Source organism: Micromesistius poutassou, assembly GCF_964030765.1.
Source record: "Micromesistius poutassou genome assembly, chromosome: 2".
Lineage (NCBI taxonomy): Eukaryota > Metazoa > Chordata > Actinopteri > Gadiformes > Gadidae > Micromesistius > Micromesistius poutassou.
In genome coordinates this window covers 19829633-19854251 of record NC_140272.1, presented here as the reverse complement: position 1 = coordinate 19854251, position 24619 = coordinate 19829633, and the positions used below count along the sequence as shown (strand labels likewise).

The 24619-nt window shown below is 43.3% G+C and overlaps 1 long non-coding RNA gene across 1 annotated transcript; it reads right to left on the bottom strand.

Moving 5' to 3' along the window:
• Positions 1–20873: 20873 nt before the first annotated feature.
• LOC311338527 lies at positions 20874–23220 on the bottom strand. Its single transcript, XR_014633161.1, has 3 exons — positions 22783–23220; positions 21948–22010; positions 20874–20979 (listed from the first exon to the last, which is right to left on the bottom strand). It is a non-coding gene; the product is annotated as an uncharacterized lncRNA (long non-coding RNA).
• Between the last annotated feature and the right edge of the window lie 1399 nt (positions 23221–24619).

Genomic DNA, 24619 nt, shown 5'->3' with positions numbered 1-24619 from the left:
CAGCTTTTCTTTGCAGATACGCTGAATCTATCCAACACTGTACTCATTTTCAGTTTAAAACCTCCAAGGGTAGAAAATAGAGGAAAGAAAAGATATTTGGCTGTGTCTATTGATGGCCGGGGTGATATAAAAACTAGAATAATGTCCAAACAAAATAACATCGCTGCCAGTTCTTAAATGACAAGGGATTAGTCTTGTATTTCGTATTATTAGATTTCTGTTATGATTTTCTTTAAAGCCTTTTTATTGTGAAGACTGCGGGGGTTTAAGTCAAGTGTCATTTTCTGACATGTCCCGGTGAAACACCACTTAGTACAATCTGGAGGAAGTGATTGAAAGCCGGCGAGGGGAATCGGCTTCGTAAAAATATCTTCTATCGCTTTGTTTTGGAAAAGGGGCAGAGCCGTGCATTGTTGCTATCAGAGGGCGTTGTGGCACAGTGTAAATAGCTTGCATATATATATTTTTAGACTCGGCCAGCTGGACAGCCCCCATTGCCTTTGTATGGTGTGTTTGCTGACCTTTATACCAGTGTGTTGAACACTGATCTCTATGAGATACTGACCTGTAGAATTACATTTTCATATTGAAAAGTAACCGATCTGTCTTGTATACTAAAATGTGCATGTTGATTATTGTTTTGTGGATTTGTGTTGTTTTATTTGTTTCTTTTTCTAAAACTATAACTTAATAAAAAGTGCTTATTCCTGAAAGAGCCTCCGGGACATATTTGCTCACAAACATACACACACATACACGTTTTTTTAAATTAAAAAAATGTCTGATCCTATGCACTGTTTCTTTGGCTTTACTGTTTAATTGCATATCTCGGCTCCCCTTTTATATAAAGTAGCCATTAATTACTCACTGCAACCTTGTTTACTCTTACAGCTAAGGTAGGACATTATTGTTATTTTTTTCAAATTCGTTAACATTCTCTTAACATCCCAAGAGCAATCAATAAATCAAATTGTCAGACAAAAAAAAAAAGAGTAGAATTTGTTATCTCCATCGGCCAAACTAATGAGCCTTTCCAGACATTTCATCAGAAAAGATTGGACGGCCAACCTGTCCATCTACTTACCCCGGCTACCTGCCCGCACTCTGCCCGTCCACTCAGAGCGCATGACCGGAGTCCTCCACAAGGCTAGGCAGACGGACTGCTAAAGCCAGCCGGGTCACGTGTTTTGGGGGGGAGTGGCTTTGGATGGAGGCCTGGTGGGAGGGGTTGGGATTTTCTTTCCGTTAGTTACCTTGAAAATCTTGCTTACTGCGGCTGGTTTCTTCAAATTGCCTGCCCTGGCTTTAAGCAGCGACATCAGAATGATGCCTAATAAGAGAGGAACAGAGCGCGGGGCGATGCTACTTGCCAGGCGGTGTACTTCCAGCGATGTCCAATAAGGCTTGGGGGAAGTTGCTCTCCAACATTTCACACATCGGTGATAAGCCGTTTGAGTCAATTAAATCCTGGCGGGATTACTCCCTACCGTAGCAGTTTGTCGAGCAACTTCCAGTACATAATCAGCCCATTCAGGGATTTACAGAGGGCCCTGGGTCCCTCCCTATGGTGCCCTGCCCCTGGTGTCCGCCCACATAAAGTCTCCGTATCGATCCGTTGTGGAGGGCTCTCCTGGCAGCCAGGTAACAACGCCCAGCCCCGTGCTTGTGCAGTATTAAATGTAGTATATATATATATGTATTTATTTATAGTATTACTAGTAGTATCATGAAGGCTTTGAAACTCCTTGGGGGTGTTAATCCTTGGAAGATGTGCTCAGATGCAACCATGATCTGGGATACCGTTTTTACAGTAGGCTACATGATCTTAGCGTGAGTTGTGTAAGTCAGGGAATTAGCAAAAGACGTTATTTCCCTTTCATCCCATGCGACAAACATGGCATTTTAGATGAAACGATATTAATAATAATCCCACTGATAGGCCTACTATAATAGTGCTTTTTTTCAAGGCACTCAAAGCGCTTCAGATAGTGAGTAGCCTATAGAAGATCCAACACTAGCGCGACTATGTCCTACCACATATGACACATCTGTGATAAGGTCACATGGAATAGTCATCATATCAGCCAAATAGCACAGGACTGGTCTTAGTCACCGCTACGTGTTTTCAAAATGTCATTCGTTATAAGTAAGGCGTACGAACAGTGGTGGTGGTGGTGGTGGTGGGGGGGGGGGGGCGGGGAGTTTGCGATAAACAATTCAACGGCTCGTTCGGCAGCGTAGATGGATCTTCAATCTCATCAGTGAAAGTGCTCCCTCCGTCCCATCTCCCGTCCCCCGCCGCCCCCCCCCCAACCCCCCCCACCTCGGATGGTATGGATCTTCCATCAGAGTTCACTAATTAGCAGGGCTCCTTCGGAACGGACGACACGGGATGGTACAAAGGGCGGGCGCATTGAAAATGAATCACCGGACTAAATTAATGAGGAGGTATCTGCCCCTGTGCGGCCACAGCACAATAAAATAGGAAGCGTTTAGAGACCACAACCATACATCACCCTGGGTGAGGAGAGGGAGGGGAGAGAGCCGGGGTGAGAGCATGCTGTACCCGACCGCGGTCTTTAACACCCCCCCCGCCCCCCCCCGCCCTCCAGCCACTGTAAGTCATGCCTTGTGCCTCGTACACACACTGCTCCTTATGCAGGTTTATTAAGCTTCATCAGTAGTTTAGCTTTCAGGGCTCATGTGGAATTAAACCCAGCTGCGGGCTACAGCCGTCATATGAAAATGGTTTGCTTGCAATTAGTAAAAACATATTTTTCATTATAAGTTGCTGCTACATCTTGTTAAAGCCTTTGTAAAACAAGGAATTTGCTTGATTAATTAAGTGAGAGAGTAGTGTGTCAGTCAAACGGTTGAGGGGAATGCTGAATATTGAGTTTCTGACTCCTGAAGAAAACACTGTGGTTAAACCTGAGCCCATTGAATGACGTTGTGTAACTATTATCTAGTATAAATCAACATATTCACAGAAACCGCCAGACAGCGCTTTTGAGTAAATAGCAATGGGCCCCCCTGTAAAATAAAGTAATGGCGCATTTAGCAATGCCAAAATAATTGGCAGCGACATCCATTTAGGCTACATGCTACATCGTTCAAAGGTCCTGTTTGAAGGCAGAGAACTGTGTAGGCCCAAACACGATCAGTATCTCCTGCCTCCTGAACGATGAGCCCACGGAGATACATTATGCATCGGGCCTTATCTCCTAATTGAGTCAACATAATCAAGTCTCGGGACCCAGGAGTGATCCTGCATCCATTTGCTCATTATTTTACGAGATGGCTGAAAAAAAAAGAATGTCATTAAAGTCCCGAGTGAGAACGGCAAACAAAGAAACATCCAGTGGAAGAGCACCGTTTATTATTCGCTGTTCAGATTAAAACTTGAAGGTACCTGGGGTCGCACACATTTGTTTTTTAAAAACGGTTCAGTGCACACACATTTATTTATTTATTTGTTTACATACAGTCAAAAAGGGAAGAAGAAGTGCACGTAAAGTGCACATAAACATGCTTCTTGTCACACCGTGTCAACACAAACACACTTATTTCCTAAAAGGCCAATGCACCACCCCCAAATCAATACGAATTGTGGTATATTTGGACTGGTAATATGGGGAATTTGATACCATTTGTTGGAAGATGGCACAACTTACGAAAAACACGATGTTTCATCTTTGTTGTGTGTGGGACGTTGAAGAGAGGGAGGCGAAGCGGGACAATTTACCGGTGGTGCTGACACCACCATTACGGCGGCCTCAACCAGCCAAGTGAAGAATGTTCCATCATCTAAAGCTTGGCGAGTAAAAAGTGAGTGAAGTGAAGTGAGTGCGTGTTAAATGTTTAACTTTGTCCACACATGCTTATTTTTTTTTACATTTCCTCAAGATAAACTGAAACAAGGTCGCCTTCAAAAAATTCTGAGTATGTCTGTGCTTTTATTTGGGCTAAACAATGTTTAACAATACTGGGAATTTTTTTTTTTTTTTTTTTTGCTCGCCTCTTTGAACTTTTTTGGTGTGATTAAAAATAACAAGCAACAGCCAAGCCCAGCCACAGTTTCCCTCTGTCCTTTCAGAGTGGATTCCATCTCATTTTCTCTTTGAAAAAGCTTCCTGTTGTCTTTCTCACATGTGCATACTGTTTCTTAGCCTATGCATTATCTTGTATATCAATAAAATATGGTGGTGTTTCACATGACATTTCTCATCAAATAGGAAATAAATATTACCGTGCGCCTAGTGCAGTGAGTACAATGTTTTCAGATAATAAATAAATGTGTGTGTCACTTCTCATCTCACTTTTCCACTGTAGGCAGGAGACCTACAGTGTGACATAAATATGATATAATTATGTTTGGGTTTCATTTTTGCACCGTAAAAATAGCAACCCAACGAACGACAGAGCCTTTCCTCAGCCACATAGAAATCCGTTGAAATGCACACAGACAAAAACACAAAATAGATGAACACGTTTGACGCAAGTGTGATCATTTGTGGACCCTGTTGACTTTTAACCCTTACACCATATTAAACTGAAGGACAGAGAGACGCAGTTCAGTGGATTCTGTTAAGATGCTCGATTTGATAGAGGGTGGCCCCTTCATGTCCCCTCGCTGTGGGCTCTGTCCTCCACAGACTACTCTACTCACTGTGTACATCTGTACGTGTCCCAGACCCTGGCTTCCTTCTACTCTACATGTCATGACATTCGTGTGTATTAAACAGCCTAGTCGTCAAACACAATTCATGGTTTTTGATACAGATGTTTATTTACAGATATTTGTTTACTTTATCTATCTATCTATCTATCTATCTATCCATCTCTTATCTATCTATCTATTTATCCATCTTTCCATCTATCCTAAGAGCACTATAAGAGAGTGAACCTGACGGTGAGGTCCTCTCTGTGAACCCTTTCACAGACATGTTGTTGGAATGCTCTGGAATGCAGCACTTTCAGTTTTGGCAGAATTCCTGTCTGCATTGAGTGCTCTCACCATACATTTGTATCTGATCTTGATCTATAGACATGTGTGGTACAATGTTTGTGTGTGTGCACATGTGGTCATGTGCATGTGTGTGTGTGTGTGTGTGTGTGTGTGTGCTACTGAGAAGCAAGTGGACAAGATGGATGGACGTGATTTGCAATCATATGTATCACAGTCTGAAGGGGGACGACCCGGCTTGAGACGCGCTCTGTCGCGCTCTCTGACAGATGACTCTGCTGCTCGAATAACCTTTGAGGACAGACTAAACTGGAGTAACCTTTCAGATGTTTAATCAGGATCAGCAAATCCCTGTTTGTTGAATACTTAAAGGACTAGCTAGGACCATCGTTTTATCTAATCCCTCTAAACTTTAAAAAGATCCGGTTTTTAACATTTGATTGTTATCGGGCAAAATAATCAATATAAACCTTGACTGGTAAATGGACTGCATTAACATTAACAACGTTTCTGAACAGTGGCCACTCAAAGAGCATTACAATATGCCTTTCATTCACCCATTCATACACCTATCCATACACCCATTCACAGACCAACGGGGGTGTCAACCTTGCAAGGCAACAGCCATCTCGTCAGGAGCAGTCAGTGTTTGGTGCCTTGCTCAGGAGCACTTCCAACACTCACGCCAGGAAGAGCTGGGGATCTTTCTAGCAACCTTCCGGTTACCAGTAAACCCGCTGCACCCCCCCCGCTGAACCACATGCCGCCCAGAACGGCCCATTCCTTATGTTCACATGTAAGCTGGTTTGATGATGGGGATGATTCACCCGGCACAGAGAGAAGCAGTTTGTGTATGCAGGCAGCAAGTGTAGACTCACAGCTAAATATATATACTGTCAAATGAAGGTCCAGCAGAGTTCAGCCCGCTGGCATGATCTCATTATGTGTGGTTTTAAAATCCTGCAAGTCTGCGAATCCATTCATTCATCCATTATTGATTCATCCATTAATACATCCGTCCAACATTCTTCCATTTACCCTCCGTCCATCTGTTAATCTGTTCATCCATCCATCCATCCACGACACGTATCCCTCCATCCAACCATTAATCCAAAAATGATCCATCCTCACGTCCACCCATCCATCCCCCTCCATCTATCCTTCCATCCTGCCATCCAACCATCCATCCACCAACTCATCCATCCGTCCTTCACCCATCCATCCTTCACCCATCCATCCATTTATCCATCCTCCGTGTTTCCAGCGGCCCTTCCATCCATGCTTTCACGGTGGTATTATTACAGCCAAGACCGTAGCCTGAGTGAGATGCAGGTCCATCGCAAGGTCACGCCGACTCCAAGGGAGGCTGAAAATAGCCTAACCTTCACGTAGAGGAAGGTTAGGAAGGTTAGAAGGAAGAAAGAAAATCAGAACACATGGAGCAGGCAAACACCTCGAACACTTAGTAGTAGTAGCAGTAGTAGGTTTTTATTATCCCAAGGGGTAACTTGTTTTGCAGACAGGCTAACAGGTAAAAGCACACAAGAAATACATTAAAACATCAACAGTGACCAATACACATAGGACACACACCGGCAACAGTCAAGTCTGGGATTCAGTATTGTGCAAATTTAGCAAGGATATTGCCCTAGGTAGAAATTAGTTTAGTCCTATTGCATCTACAAAAGGGGACTCTGAATCTCCGGCCTGAGGGGAGAACCTCAACACGTTGGTGAAGAGGATGGCTTTTACAGTCTAAAAGCGAGTAGGCTTTACGGACGACCTGTTCCTCGAATGTATACATCAGCGGAGTCTGTGGCGTTCCTATTAACTTGCCAGCTACCACTCAACAGAGAACGTACTAATGCCGCTTTTCCACCGACAGTACCAGCTCGACTCGCCACGACTTAACTCGGCACGACTCGGTTTGGTTCCAGGCACGTCGCGTTTCCATCTAAAAAAGTACCTCTTCAACGTGGGCGGGTCATAGAAAATAACCTCTGGACGGGTCGTCATTAGGTTTTAATCCCGGGAGATGGGATTCCCGGGGAAATCGGAATCTGATCAAGACTATTTCCTGATTCCTGGGAAAGGTTATGATGGGAAATAAAATAAAATAAAAAGCGCGATGACTGCGCGTCTATTGTTGTCATACGGTAACGTTGATGGAGGCGAAACTCGAGCCCTGGGAAAGGAACGAGCCCTGGGAAAAAAGTACCAGGTACTTTTTTTGCCAATGGAAGCGCAAAAAAAGGCGGGCCAAGTCGAGTCAAGCTGGTACTGTCGGTGGAAAAGCAGCATAATACACTATACAAACGGGGCCCAAGAGGAGAACCCGATATGGTGTTGCAACTGGAGATTCTGCTGCACCCAATGAAACAATTGGATTCATATTATCATACGTTCTGATTTCAAGCGCACGTGTACAGTATATCAAATAAGAAGGGAATTATGCAAGTACACGTATCAGTGGGTAGATAGATTGTCTTTTGTCTTTTGTCATGGCCTGCCTCAAAGATACAGCATTAATCTATTATATATTTTAGATGGAGATTTCCCAAACGGTGGTAGCTGGCGTGGTTACATAAGAGCTCACTTCACTTTTGATCATCAGTTCCCACTCTGCCCACTCTGTCTGTCTGTCGGTCTGTCTGTCCATTGGGCTATCGACCTGGCTATCCACATCCCTACGTCCATCTTTCTATCCTTGATCTCTCTTTCTCTTGTTGTATTTTGAATGGTTTGAAGTCTGCTGTCTGTTCAACGATCTGAAATTCCTTGCAGTTGACTTGATTATCCTGTAGACTTCCTAACCACAGCAGAACAAAAAATACACCTTTGTGTATTTGACTGCTGTGAGTTAATGAAAAAAATAAAATAAAATAACCTTCAACCTTCATTATTTCTTATTGGCATCTCGATTTCTTTCCACCATATGACATTTACTGTAATTAAACTATTTAATACTTCAAATTATATAATCATTTTCAAATGGAAACCATAGATGCATTATTTCTTCTTTCAGAAAATCAAGTCTTTTATGTAGAAGACTGTTGTTTTTCTTCATGCTTCATTTCATTGTCTTACACGATGTACAGCGTGTGCAGCCAGAGTCTGATACGCAAATAGAATTACACATAAGCAACCGTTCAACCTACTTTGTGATGAGGGTAAAGTACTTGGAGGTGCTGCTGAGCGATCCCTGCTGATGAGGTGTCACAATCGCACATGTCAGAAGGTGACCTACATCCGCACAGTGGATGTAGAGTGACACGTGGCAACAACATCCTGCAACTCCGTGAGACGTTGGCTGTAGAATGTTCCGCAGCCTTTCACGAAGGTCCACACCACTGCAACACAACAAGCAATTATATACCGATGCGACCTAACGCTAAAGATATCCAAGTTTCCTTTGCACTACGGCGTGGAGGATCGTGGTTGTTTCATACGTCAACACGCGTCACGCTTTACGCTCGTGCATGTCGGAATTCCTTCGCACAAGCGATCCCACGTCAACATCTAATCATTTGTTTTGATGATCATGATCATGATCATCTTCTTGTTATTTTGGCGATAAATCCATTGTTGTACTTCTGGTTTATTTTTGGTTTGATAGCCTTGAGGATTCTGAAACACTGAGCTGCCAATCACGGAGTCTGGTGCTGTTGGAGATTAGTTCCGCCGCGGCTCTCCCACCATCCCTAACCTCCCTCCCACCATCCCTCCGTCCATCACTCCATCCATCCCTCCCTCCATCCATCCATTCTCCATCTATCCCTCCATCACTCCATCCATCCCTCCCTCCCTCCATCCATCCCTCCATCCCTCCCTCCCTCCCTCCATCCCTCCCTCCATCCATCCATTCTCCATCTATCCCTCCATCCGTCCATCCATCCCTCTCTCCCTCCATCCCTCCAGCCCTCCCTCTCTCCTTCCATTCTCCATCTATCCCTCCCTCCATCCATCCCTCTCTCCCTCTCTCCCACCCTACCACCCTCCTCCCTCTCTCCCTCCCTCCCACCCTACCACCACCCTCCTCCATCCCTCCCTCCCTTGCTTCCCCCCGGATGGATGCGGCATCTCAGGCGCTTTCATTATGACTCAATTAGGCCCCTCAGTGCACAGCCCTGATGTCTCCATGCTGATTGTGATGATATTCTAGAGGTGCACGTCCTCACAGGATGAGCAGCGGAGGGAAGGAAGGGTGCAGGGGAACAGGGTGTACTCTTAGGAAGCGTTCTTTGCTGACAGTGTGAACGTACACTGAGACGGTTGTATCCGCACACACATTGGGCTTCACAAGAATTTTTAATATATATATATATATATATATATATATTGATCTATATTTATATATTTAGCAATCTATATTCATCTATATGTATGCATATTCCAGTATATACATATTCATATATACCCTTATACCCTTATATATATTGTGGCAACCCGGCCCCATCGCAATCAACGTGATGCAGAGCACCTGAGGAGCCGGGAGGAAAACCTGCTTAAAAGGCAGAGGCTTCCACAGCCGTTCAAGGCTCTCTCTCTTGGCTGGAGCAGAAGGAGAGTCCAGCCGTCGTGGCTGTGCCACCCGGTCATCTTTTAGTTCTTTTTTTTACCAGAAAGACTTTAAGTTTGATTAAACGTGCCGTTGTGGCTTTAACGTCTGAGATTTGTGTGCTGATTCGAGCGAGGCAGGTTCACTCCCCGAGACGGGTTGCCACAATGTATACCCTTTTAGATCCAGCGTTAACTACATCGGTTCACAGCCTTGACAGACTGCAGCGTGTATTATTCCTTGGATCTTTTGTTTTTGAGTCCAACGTTCAGCTCTCACAGAAAGACGACAGTATACTACAGTATCACAACATCTGCGATATGGCTTTCAGTAGAAAAGGATTAAATCGCAGACAAAATGGCATCATTTCCAAAAAAAAAACTTTGCGGGAACGGTCCGACAGACACTGACGGCCATACGGAGCCTAAACACCCACAAACCAATCAACACAAATGAACAACAGGTGTGTTCACAAAAAGGCGGCAATTCAAAAAAGACTCAAAAGCAAACAAGAGCACATGTCGCCGAAAAAAAACAGGAACTCAAACATCGGGACCGCTAACAATGGGAGCCAGCTGGATGTGCTATTTCGGTCTTTTTTTGGTTGTGGACCCAGAACTGTATTCGCCAAACGTGCGAGGAACGTACGAGGACCCCGTCTCTGGGGCGGGCGACAGAACAGGAGCCAAATCATTTACAGCTGTTCCCGCGGTTCGTCTGCTTAAGGACGTGTGTTGACGTGCCGGAGGGGGGGAAATAAACGCCACAGTGCATGGGTGCACACGCGCCCCGGAACCAACCAACCTCCTCCTCCTCCTCCTCCAAGCGAGCGCAGCGGCAGCATCGGGATATCGGAAAAGATCAGCGGCGAGGCCGTCAAAACGACACGACGCCGGTGAGTCAATCATTACTCATCCTGCTCACCGCCGCGCGTTTGTTCCTGCCCTCCTCCCCCCCACCCACCCACCCTTCTCCACCCTCCCCCCCCCCACTCCCCTCCCCCTCCCCCGGTGCCGACGCTTCCGGGATGAGACGTCAGGCGGTCGGCGGAGGTTAGCGCTGAGGTGGCGCGGGACCCTGTGGGATCTCAACAAAAGGGAAGGAAGGGGGGGGTGAGGTGGAGTGGGGGAGGGGGGTAGTGGGTGGGCGGAGGGGTGGAGGGGCGGAGGGCAGGGGGAGGGGGTGTCTGTCGGTTCCGGGGGAATGTGAATTACGGCTTGACGTTCCTGGACAGCGGTGCGGCTGACGTGGCGGTGGCGGTGGTGGCGGCGGCCGACAGGCCGACAGCCCCCCACCCCCCCACCCCCACCCCCGCTCGTGATGATGAGAGGCAGCTCAACTGACACCCTGAATTATAGAGACCTGGAGGAGCAGGAGCGTGCATCAGCAGAACAGAGAGAGCCCCCCCCCCCCCTTCACCACCACCACCCGCCTCCATTACCCGCCTCCACCCCCCCCACCCCGCTCCCTCCGTCGTCACAAGTGTTACTACTACTACTACTACCTACACAGACACATACATGCACGGCATTCACAACAGACACCGCCCTGCCCCCCCCACCACCACCACCACCACCACTCAGCCAAGACACACACACACACACACACACACACACACACACACACACACACACACACACACACACACACACACTCCATAAAGAAGAACCACCCACCCGTACACCACCCCCAACCCCATCCAGACACACACACACACACACACACACACACACACACACACACACACACACACACACACACACACACACACCTTTTCAACTAAAATAACATTCCCTCCACGACACACTCTCCACACACACATACATGACAAATAGCAGAACAACCACCCCCTTCCATCATCATCACCGACACACACACACACACACACACACGCGCGCACCCATCCTGTCCCATCCCACCCATCACACCACCTTCCAACTGAGTAGGTTCATCCATGTTGGTGAGCAATTTGCTCTGACATTGTGTCCAAAAGGAATCCTAAGTTTCTTACATAAACAGCAACGCTCTGATAAACACAAATGTGAACCCTTGAATGTGCTGAGTGTCTCAAAGGAGTGACTCACCACTCACCACGTCTTAAAAAAGGAAGAGGGGAAGAAAAATAGCCACGCTGAACATGATTGTTGTCCTTTTCCGGCCTCCAGATCTATTGTCCTGCATAACTTGACTGATGAAGCTGCTTTGTGATCAGGGGAAACAGAGATGCTAATACAATTGAGCCGATCCGATGGAACCACATAAATCTTGTTCTCTCTCTCTCATCCCCACTTTAATTCCTCTCTCCTCGTCTCGGATGAATGCATCGTGGAGCCTCTAAATCCATACCACCCAGGAAGAACCACACTGAGCACAATCTTGAAGAATGACTTGGAGATACAATAGCCCTGTGTCCACATTTAACCATAGTGGGGCTCTGCCAAACATTGTGAGGCCCACACGGACTCCACGCTGCCAAATGCACCACAGCCTCCCCCCTGAGTGTATTTGCCACAAGAAGAAGAGCACGATGGTTTGATAGTGGGGGGAATGTTCAAGAGATTTAGAAATGGCTGCTTGCATCATAGTGAGAGATTCCGCCTATTGAGGAAAAATTGACTCAAGAAATATATAATAATGTGGCATGGATTAATTTTCGAGAAGTCTCCTGTGCGTGGGTGCAGAGCAGTCTTACAACTTTTGTTCAAACAATTACTGGACGGTTCCCTTCCCGATATTGACAACAGGCTGTTACTGTTAAGATGATTTGCAGGGGATAATGGATAATGCGATGGAGGAAGGTGAAGCCGGTGGTCTCTAGCTGCAGTAAATCTAACCAGTATGCAAAGTGTGTGAGCGCAGAAGAGCAACAGAGGCTATCCCATTGCATATACACAGTCTGCTGATCTTATTATCTCCAAAGAGGAGTCTCAAATATTGGCATGTTGTCTAAGGTTAACACACCCACATGAGCGCACACCCGCCTGCCTTGTTTCGTATCCATCTCACGTTCGATACATTTGTATGTGTCAGTGAAGTGGTAAGGAGATCTTTGCGATACACTAATGAAGGTTCCAATTGATTTTTACCTTTCCGGGAATATTGCAGATGAAGGTGTCTGACTGAGCCGAGACCATCGATGTGTGTGTTGTACCGCTAATTAGCATTGTTTGTATGAATAATTTCATGTTTACTTGAACGTTCAATAATGCAGTGTCATTATTTTTTTTATACGAAATGACATTACATTCAACGATATAACATTTTGACAATACACAGACCAAGCACATATTAATCTATTTTGCACATGTTTTGTTTCGATGGGGACGTATTTCTTCCTCATAGGCCTTCCTCATGTGTGTGCGCAACGAATGTCATCACCAACAACAAACCGCTTCCCTGTGGTAATGATACAAAAGCAGCGTTGTTTCCTCCTCCATGTGATTTATGGAAGCGTGTAGTATATTCTCATTGTCAGGGACAATAATGCCTCGGTATACACAACGCCTTCCCTGGTTGTCGGGTCAAATCCCAGGGACCCCACCTCTGTTCAGGTCACAACCCTCCACACATTATTGAAATGACATGACAGACCCTACCCCCCCCCCCCCCCCCCCCCCCACCCCCCACTACCCAGCCAAGACTTCCACCTTGTAATGCATCAAGTTCATGTGATTGTATTCTCTTATTCTCATTATCAAATCTCAATCAATCAAAAAAGAAAATGGTTTCACTTTCACTTTCCAACTTTTTTCACTTTGTTCATCGACCAACCATCAGCATCAACATCCATCATACCAGTGGTTAAGAATTCATCCCTGGTGTGAGGACACATATACAGTATAAATATTTATATATATATATATATATATATATATAATATATATATATATATATATATATACAGTGGATTATTGAACTGCTGTCTATCTGTACACCACCTCTCCAGAACGGGTGATGTGCCGGCGGGGTTGATTTCAACATGCACACAGAGAGAGATAAGAAGGAGGGAGGAGGAGGTGGTGGAGGTGGAGGAAGGGAAGGGAAGGTGAGGGGCTCAGAGGTTAGAGGTATGGGAAGCACTAACATGATTCACTGACATGGGATTCTCTTGCCCAAGGGCTGTAGTGGCTCTGTGCGCTGCTGCTGCCTTAGCAGATGCCACCAGGTTTGAAAAGCCACAGCTGCCATGAATTATTAAGACGGCGCGGCCGAGGTGGGGGTACACAGAATAGTCAAACAGCAGCCAGCAGGTGAGCAGCCGTACTGCTTTGAATGTCGGGGGGGGGGGGGGGGGGGGGGGGACGGATGTATGGAATAGCATTGGAGGAAAGGTATTCTGTTATTGTATTTGGATCCATCATTATGTATAGGTGTAGCATACTTTGTCATTTGTACTTTTGTATAAGCAATGATTTTGTTTGGTCAATACCACAAAGGTGGGTCAATGCTGTCAATGCTTGAACTCTTCTGGTAAAAGGGTATATATATATATTTTTCATAATTTAGCTTCACATTAAACAAACATTGCAGTCTACAGAACCGAACGCCCATGGACATGGTGATCAACCAAAAACCCTTGCCAGGACCTTCAGGCTTGGAAGCAGGCATTGGCTCTCAATGTTCAGCTCAGCGACCTGACTTATTTACGGCAATGCCAGCATCTCGTGTTTTTTGGAGCTTCTCCTGGATCTTGCCATTAGGGTGTTTGGCTCCGAGCCAAGAGGTTGGAAGGGTTCTCAAAGGTTTGGAACCCCAAAAGTCCACAGTCTCCCTGTAGGCTTCCTTGAGCAAGACACCCCTACCTGCTCATCAATGACACGTGTGCAAAATATATAAATCATATATTAATAATAATGAATAAACACTAACTAGTTAACAAACAAACAACAAATACAAATACACTCAATGTCGTCAACAAGTCATGACAGAATCCTAAAAAATAGCAAACAATACCACTATTTTACAACGTGACTATATATGAGATAACTGGAGTAATAAGGTAACTATTTTGTTCCAATTTGGCAACAATGCCCAACGTTTGAGTGAGTCAACTTACTCGGCTGCCTCTCCTCTCGCTACACCAGGGAGCTGACAATCTTGAGAGGTCTTTAATTACTACACATACAGAAACAAGTGTTTCTGCACCACCGTGAAGTGTTTCATGGTTGAAATGAGAACACAGAAGTAAAGAAAAAGGATAGGGAGTATATATTTGGCAGGAAGTTTGCCTGGAACTTGGATCCCTCACTTCTAAACCATAAACTACTATCAACCTTGTACCGCTTTTTAGGAAAACCTTTTAAATTTGTTTCTAAAATGTCTGCCAAAGGGCTGTCACTTTTTGTCTGTGTTTCTAAAAGAATCTACTTGTAGGTAGAGTCGGAAGAGAAAAAGTTGGACATTTTGCAACCTAAAGGCAGACTAATTCAACATTTTTAAGCTTCAATATGCGGACAAAGAAGGTTTTTATTGTACTTCCTGCGGAAGATTCAAATATTGTAATAATATTGGGAGGGTTTGAGTGGAAAGTACGCAGTTCATCCACAGGCCAATTACACTGCAGTGGACCAGAAAGAGGGCTTTTATGTCCTCTAGTCAAATGCCTCTTTCACGCGAGAGATGTGGTCATTCCCAAGGTCAAATAGACCCGCCAGCTGCAGGCGGTGACAAACGCTGGTGGCGAGAGGGACTTCAAAGGGTTGATTTGCTGCACCACTCACATTTCTCCTCCATAATTCATACTGGTGTGTGGGTCTGACGGCGGGGTTGACAGGGCTATGAGCGGTACAGTACGAAGGAATTCGTTAAACCCATGCTGAAACGAGCCCGTCCGTCTGACTCACCCCATCTCTGTCATTACTTCAATATTTATCCTGTTATTTCTTTTATTCATTGTGTGTGAAACAGGACACACATTTTTTTCTTTTTCATTTCAAATTCTCTCTGCTGGACACAACCACCACCACCATATTTGTGTAGTTCTTGCCGCCCCCTTTTTTCTTCCCCAAGAACGCTGCACTCACAAACGTGACCCCTAACGCCTCCCAACACAGACCCCAGTTCTGTTGTGTTGTGTATCCCCAGGAAACCCTTGCTCAGCAGAAACCTTAGCAGCACATAGACACCCAATCACCACCACCACCTGCACCGCTAGCCCTCCCCCCCACCCTGCCCAGACGACCAGAGCGCCCAGAGAGGAATTGCTCATGTGTGGTGGACCGCGAAACATGGAAACATCATTCACTACTGTGTGGAGACACGCTCAACACGCTTAGCACATGTGGGCTGTTGTTTGTGTTTGTGCGTGCATTGCGTGCCTGTGTGTGCCTGTATCCCTGTGTGTGTGTGTGTGTGTGTGTGTGTGTGTGTGTGTGTGTGTGTGTGTGTGTGTGTGTGTGTGAGATGGTGGCAGGGGGGGTCTCTTCCAGCGTCTGAGGAACTACCGCTGATCAAATGAAGATGCATACAGAAGTTGATTCCATTTCCATACCTTGGAACACATTATGCACTGTGCAAATACCATCAGGAGAACCGATTTGTTGGCTACTAATATGTTTTTTCTTTTCCTTCTCTGACCTCCACTGGGCTAAGGGTTATCTAGTAATATAATATGGAATGGTTTTGGTTCAGTAATATGGGGGAGTTAAGACACATCTCTGTGAAAGGCTTAGAGGGTGTAATTGGACTCGGCTCCCAGGTGAAATAGTGAAATATGGAGAGAGAGAGAGAGAGAGAGAGAGAGAGAGAGAGAGAGAGAGAGAGAGAGAGAGAGAGAGAGAGAGAGGGAGAGGGAGAGGGAGGGAGAGAGAGAGAGAGAGAGAGATCCAATGTATTCCTGTCTCGCTGCCTTTTGGATTAAAGCAACACACCCCACAGTGGAGACCTTCAAATCTTGAGCCCACCAACATTACTGCGGTAAAAAATTTAAAAAGAACACAAATAAAACACACAAAGCAGAAAAGGCAGAAAAAAAAACTGTATCCCCAAAACATCAAGAAGGTTCTCGAAGACGAAGTCTCTGTCTCTGTTGAAGGAATAAATGAGAAATGGGGTTCAATTAGACTATTTCGCATTAACCACAAATGTGCACTCGGATGGAAATAGAAAAGCAATTCATGCAGGGCTTGTTCCACTGGCAGGGAACCTACGGGCTGAAGTGAAGACTGTCAAATTAGGCACCAAATTATGCATCACAGTGCAGAAATGCAGCTGGTGGACTCGTTCGCTTTAGCAAAAGCAAATAATGCTCTGTGTTGCAGCGTCCCTTTCTCGGTCTCCTCCACCACCCCCCCCCGCCTCCCGCCCCCCCTCCCCTCCACGCCCCCCTCCACCTCCACCTCCATTATCTATGACAACCAACTCTCTGTAATGGAACCCAGCCACCTTGCGAACATGGTGCCGTAATTGCTGGTGATACAATTTAACATAGAAATTGCGCAAGATGTGGTCTTTACGAAAAAACCAAGACGGTAGAGCAGCGACATTTACCTACGACATGAAGAACACAAAGAGATTCAAAATGTTTTCTGCTGCTTAGGAGTCAAGGGTAAGACGTTTTTGGGCCTGTACAAGACTGTAAGCACGATACAAGGCTATACAAATAAACATGACTTGTTCTTTAAAGATTGAGATTCGTAAAAAAAAAAAGGGTCAGTGAGCAGATTTCAGACTACATTGTTTGTTGTCAGACAAACAATGGTTTTATTTATTATCGCTATTTTCTATGTACAAACGGACATTAAGAAATGAACAAACCGTTTAAAACTGAGCTCATCAGATCCAGCCTGATAAACCTAACTTCAAACAATTCCCCCCCCAGGCTGAATCAATTCCCAGCATCCAGTCAGGGAGATGGGTAAGCAATGCACCGATATGCTCAATCCACAACGTTTATTTTCTAAATGGTCACTCACACATATAGTAAACACACATACATACACACACACACCTACACACACACACACACACACACACACACACACACACACACACACACACACACACACACACACACACACACACACACACACACACACACACACACACACACACACACACACACACACACACACCGACCGAGGTGTCAATCACGTAGGCTGAAGAGCAGCCTGTCAGGAGCAGTGAGAAGCTGAGAGCGGACATGTGGGGTTGCTGGGATTCTTTCAATATCCACATTTTGGGATAGTTTAACGTCATTGGGAATTCTGTCATTGGGAATTCCGTCATTGTGTATCCATCACATCGTTTGTGAATGCATTCACATTTTACACAATAACATTTCAAACCTTATTTTCTGTGATTTTGCTTGTTTGTCTGTTTGAATTACGTAACACAATGGGGCGTGCTAGTAACGACAAATTGAATCTGTTTTTATTGAAAACATTTTTATTCTATGTTTTTTCACGCCGCGTGGTGGAAAGAGCTCCCTGCCGGACGGTCAGGACTGCAGAGCGGCTCACCAGCTTCCACAAGATACTCAAGGCTGACTTGGTGAGAGATCACCTTGACTCTGCATAGCCTCCACCCCTTACCCCCCCACCGCCACTTCTCCTCCCTTACTCTCCTCCCCTCCTCCCCTCTTACACACTTATTGTTAGTATGTCCTTGCACTTAATGTACGCACTTATTGTATGTTGTACGTCCTGGCACTTAAAAGTAGTACTTGGCAGTGTAGCATGTAATCCTAGCTATATCTGTTGTATACGGGGATTGGGTTAACCTAGCAATTGTAAGTGCTTGGCACTTGTTTCTATGAACATCCTTACTGTAATGACAGCGATATATTGTTGTTTCTCTTTCTTCTGACAAATGTACTTGAAATGAAATGAAATGAATGAATGAAATGATTGAAAGTAGCTTTGGATAAAAGCATCTGGTAAATTCCCTAAGTGTAAACGTGATTGGAGCTGTTAATTGGTGAACACAGATCTTGCTGTTCTGGTCACCTCACTGGGTAGTGGTCCGGATGTTGTCTATTAAGTCTAAAACATTACGAGAACATCAACTGTGTAATTGTGATAGAACTGCTATGTGTTGGCTTTAATGTATTCATACATGCCCATTGTTTGGCTAGGCTCATTTACATTTTTTAATAATTTTTCCTACGATGCAATTTGGCAGCTAGCCTAGCTGAGCTAGCCAGCAGAGTCTGTCTGGCACAGAACTTCTGCATTAACGGGATAAACACAGGAGCACACAAGCAGTGCAGCCTTTGGGTGTACAAAAAGAACAGCCTCACAGGATTTTGCTCAGGATCCCTATATGATCTCAATAGGATCACAAAATACCCTATTCTAGATGAGAATTCTGAAGACTTATGTGAGTATTAATATTTTTCTAGTACATTTTCTATTTAAAAATGAATTTGGTAACACTTTACAATAAGGTACACAGAAACATAGGTAGTTACTGAGGAACGAATGAGTAACGAATGAGTAACGAATGAGGAACGAATGAGTAACGAATGATGAACGACGAAGTGACAGTTACTCAGTAACTACTGAGGAGTTACTGGTAAACAGACCAGGGGACTACTGAGGAACGAATGAGTAACGAATGAGTAACGAATGATGAACGACGAAGTGACAGTTACTCAGTAACTACTGAGGAGTTACTGGTAAACAGACCAGGGGACTACTGAGGAACGAATGAGTAACGAATGAGTAACGAATGATGAACGACGAAGTGACAGTTACTCAGTAACTACTGAGGAGTTACTGGTAAACAGACCAGGGGACTACTGTATTCGTTACTGAGTAACGAATGATGAACAACCAGGGGCCCTAAAGTGACAGTTACTCAGTAACTACTGAGGAGTTACTGGTAAACAGACTAGGGGATACTGTATTAATGAATCATTCTGTGAAATAGCAAACTGACCAATTGGTTATGAAAGCAACTGAATTTTCCTGGGATTTCACAATTAGTTAATAAATTAACAAGGCACAGACGGGATGATTGTCATATTTTAATAAAGATATTCACAATACATACATTCATATTCACATTTAAGGTTTATTATGTGGCATTAGTAATGTTGAAGGCTTAAAAGCAATTGTCCACCACTGCAGGGCACGCTTTAAACCTGCCTCCCTTGGTTTCAAGCGCTGTCGAGGGCTGGCTTGGGTCCCACACTGGATCGACTGGTAGAGCTGGATCTGACTGATGAGTTGTTACTCTTTCGCGATCCATTCGTTCACCAGTAGTTAAGCTTTATGAATCATTCGTTTACCAGTAGTGAAGCTTTTTGTGTACCTTCATGTAAAGTAATGCATCATACTGAGTTGTTACTCTTTCGTGAACCATTCGTTCACCAGTAGTTAAGCTTCATGAATCATTCGTTTACCATTAGTGAAGCTTTTTGTGTACCTTCATGTAAAGTAATGCATCATACTGAGTTGTTACTCTTTCGCGAACCATTCGTTCACCAGTAGTTAAGCTTTATGAATCATTCGTTTACCAGTAGTGAAGCTTTTTGTGTACCTTCATGTAAAGTAATGCATCATACTGAGTTGTTACTCTTTCGCGAACCATTCGTTCACCAGTAGTTAAGCTTCATGAATCATTCGTTTACCATTAGTGAAGCTTTTTGTGTACCTTCATGTAAAGTAATGCATCATACTGAGTTGTTACTCTTTCGCGAACCATTCGTTCACCAGTAGTTAAGCTTCATGAATCATTCGTTTACCATTAGTGAAGCTTTTTGTGTACCTTCATGTAAAGTAATGCATCATACTGAGTTGTTACTCTTTCGCGAACCATTCGTTCACCAGTAGTTAAGCTTTATGAATCATTCGTTTACCAGTAGTGAAGCTTTTTGTGTACCTTCATGTAAAGTAATGCATCATACTGAGTTGTTACTCTTTCGCGAACCATTCTTTCACCAGTAGTTAAGCTTTATGAATCATTTGTTTACCAGTAGTGAAGCTTTTTGTGTACCTTCATGTAAAGTAATGCATCATACTGAGTTGTTACTCTTTCGCGAACCATTCGTTCACCAGTAGTTAAGCTTTATGAATCATTCGTTTACCAGTAGTGAAGCTTTTTGTGTACCTTCATGTAAAGTAATGCATCATACTGAGTTGTTACTCTTTCGCGAACCATTTGTTCACCAGTAGTTAAGCTTTTTGAACCATTCGTTTACCAGTAGCGAAGCACTTTCGGGTTAGTTATAAAACCCCAAACCACTGATGACAATGAGGGATCTACAGCCACTTTAGTTAAAAATGTATACAACATAGGGAAATATATATACATATACTGCGCTCATGACACATAATAACATATAACATAATAACAGGATAATATAGAAAATATTAACAATTTAAAACACAAACAGAAACAAAAAAAGGCATTTTAAAATGTAACAAAAAAAGGCACTCTAAAAACAAAACAAAAACCAGCTCTCTTCATCTGACACGGCTGTAGCGATCCATCGCCTCTTCTGGGGTGAGGACTGAAACAAAGAAAATTATAAACATGTATTAACAGTAGTATTTTGTCAGGATGATGGTAGTGCAGTTGGTTAGGGGTTTACTAGTATTAATACTATTCTTGTATTAGGGTTATATAGTGGCAAGTTAGTTCTAAATTACATTCTAGAGTAATGAATGTACAGAGGTATAATAATAATAATTATTAAATTGTAATTTCCAGTAGTATCAAGAGTACTGTGAGTGTACTGTCTATTCAAGTAGTATTATCTGTACTCTTTAACAGTAGGTTATTATAAATCAAATGAGCACAACTAGAGAGTAAAGTGGGAGTACTGTATAGTTTAGACATGTGGTAGAATAAGTGGATTATATTGTTTAGTGTTATTTGAAAGCCATGTTCCTGCTGTAGCTTCATCCATTATGCTGCTTTGAACAGTCAGACGTGTTCAGACGTGGCTTTGATATTATAAGCAGACTTGGGACCAGCTGACCACCTAGCTCGTTAAATAAATGGGTAAGAATTGATCAATTAATCCAGCACCATGAATATAACCATAACCAAAAACTTTTTTATTTTCTACTTAGTAGACTAACTTAAAGTGGCTTAACTGACCTCAATCTAATTTATGTCATTGCTGTTCTAAGTTCCTTCCCATTCCCAAAGCACTTTCCGGTTACGATATCATGTAAAGGTAGATACTTGGTTACTGCAATGTTCAAGTACAAATGGAGTAAATATTACTAGCATCCTCTTGTCTTGGATCCCCTCTAGACACTAGCCTTCAACCAGTTAAGGTGAGCACCCTTATTTTAACATCATAAAACCAGGAAGTAGAAAAGAGGTTTAAAAGTAACACTATTATAGTGTTTTCATAGTGACGTTCATCAGTTATTAATCATTATACTGTGTACAACTACATTTCACAGTCACATGAATCTGAGTATATCTGTTAAGTATGCTTAACATTTAAAATAAGAAATTAATTACCTGCTTCCTCTGCTGCAGTTTGGCTACTGCGCTGTTCGGATTGTTCCCGCTGACTCGATGGCGCTGTAACATTTTGGAGCACAGAAAGAATGGTTGGTGTAAGGGGCTCAAAACCTTATGAAGAATATTGATGAATGCATACAGAGTGACGTTTTTGTTCATTTGAAAATTGTATGGATACCTTAAAAATATATATATACAGTTAGTTAAGAAATAAGGGTTTTATTCACTTTGGGCAATGACATTATCCATTGTCTTTAATGTTATAATATGTAATAATAATATGTATGATCATATGTCATTTTGATTTATGACAAATCATCATCAATTCATTTGTCATGGTTCCACATGCAGTCCATTGTGTAGAAGACATGTTTGAGAGATTCAGTTGTTAACATTACATACTGTAACTATGGACTAAAATGAAAAGAAAAAAAACAGGGAGAAAGGTATTACCGTAATAGCACTATAACAGTGTAATGTAGCAGTCTTCGGGTTTTTTAGTAGTTAAAAACAACTCCAAAAACTATTCAAAGACGTGGTAACTGACTCGCCTAATTTAACATTAGATAAGTGGTTGAACCGTCGGTCTTTTGACCTAGTTAAGAGTTAAACTTTTGTGTTTGACAGATAATTTAAATTTGCTTGCAACGTCGGCTATCTAGCCAGCTAGCAATCCATTGGTTAGTGACAAGGTTAGCTAGCAAGGCCAAAAAATACGTGATAGAACAGACGTGGTACGATGTCAAATTAGCTCATTTTAGGAAGCTAAGCAATGTGACCGAATCATTACACTCTCAATTAATAATGAAATAACTTTAAAGCATGTACTTACATTCTAACATGGCTGTCTCTACATGTGGAAGCTCTTCCGTGGGCTGCCTTTTTCTCTTACTCTTTCGCTGAGTCTCCATTGTCAAGTCCTTCTGCACGACCTCCTTGCCCGTCGACGGAAGAGAGTGGGCGTGTCCGACGCATGGGGTAAAACGATCTGCGTATAACGTGCCCCTACCCACTGTACACGTCCGTCGACGACAAGGGACGCTCCCGAATTGCATTGTGGGTCCGCATGTGCAAGACAGGAAGACGGTTTGATGCGAAGTTATCATGACCCTGCACGCTAAAGTACTCAGTCTTATTGAGGGAAGACAGACTTTTAAAAAGAAATTAAAATTGATAAAATGGCTCCAAAAGAAGAAGTTACTTAAAGCCAAAATAAAATGCAAACTCTGCAAAAAGAGCATGAAAATGAAGGAAAACGCAAACGTTGACGGACTGCAGTGGTAAGTATTCTTTTTTTGGTACGGTTTTTATCGATGACTTCCTTTGTTTAGTGATATGTCATGTTATAAATTCAAGTTCAGTAACATTAATATTTATCATGAAGAAATGTGTTTTCTTCTGTAGGCAGTGCCGACGTAATAAACATAGAGGGAAAACGACGAGGAAGTCAGTGAGGTGCGGGTCACTTTTTGAGAGGAGCAAATTGTCCCTATTCAGCTGGATGAAATACATTTATAGGTAAGGTATGCAGTAGGGCTGTACGGTATGGACTACAATTTATATCACGGTATGATTTGAGGCATATACGGTAATGCCGTATTATATCACGGTATGTTCATTTTATCTTCTAATTTCTATATAAATGTTTCTGAAGGGGTATCATCAGCCAATCAGCGTTCACTCCCTGAGGGACGTAACATAACAGCCAATCAGCGTTCACTCCCTGCAGTCCAGACTAGAGTGAATCGCAGCACTCCCGGAGCTCTATAGTATAATTAAGCAATAGATCACGACAGGCTGTGGTATACGGTCATTATACCACAGTTATTGAGTAATTGTAATTGTTGTAATTGAATGTTATTATTGTGTCATGCACACAGTTATGACTTATGCCTTCTTAGGCTTTAAAAACACTTTGAAACTCATCAGATTCACATCGTTTTGGCCAGAGGACCAGCATAATTTCTTAACCGTGCAAACAAAATAATCTTTGACTTTGACATGTTCTAGAATTTTTTATTAATTGTCGGTCCTAATGTTTATTTTTCTGTCTTCTACTAATTTATCACAGTATGGAAGGGGGAGATTTGGAGCTACCTGGAGGAGGAGAAAATGGGTCTTCTTCCTTGGCAGATTGCTGCATGACATTGGCCACGAACACCAATAACATTTCATTGAGTTTTGTTGAAACTTCTTTTCTTTGTTAGATTTTTTCAGTGTTCTTCAGAAATGCCTTGTTAAAAGTGCAGCCTTTATTTTTGTTCCATTTTAAAATGCCTTTTTTTGTTTCTGTTTGTGTTTTAAATTGTTAATATTTTCTATATTATCCTGTTATTATGTTATATGTTATTATGTGTCATGAGCGCAGTATATATATATATATATTTCCCTATGTTGTATACATTTTTAACTAAAGTGGCTGTAGATCCCTCATTGTCATCAACAGTGGTTTGGGGTTTTATAACTAACCCGATAGTGCTTCGCTACTGGTAAACGAATGGTTCAAAAAGCTTAACTACTGGTGAACGAATGGTTCGCGAAAGAGTAACAACTCAGTATGATGCATTACTTTACATGAAGGTACACAAAAAGCTTCACTACTGGTAAACGAATGATTCAAAAAGCTTAACTACTGGTGAACGAATGGTTCGCGAAAGAGTAACAACTCA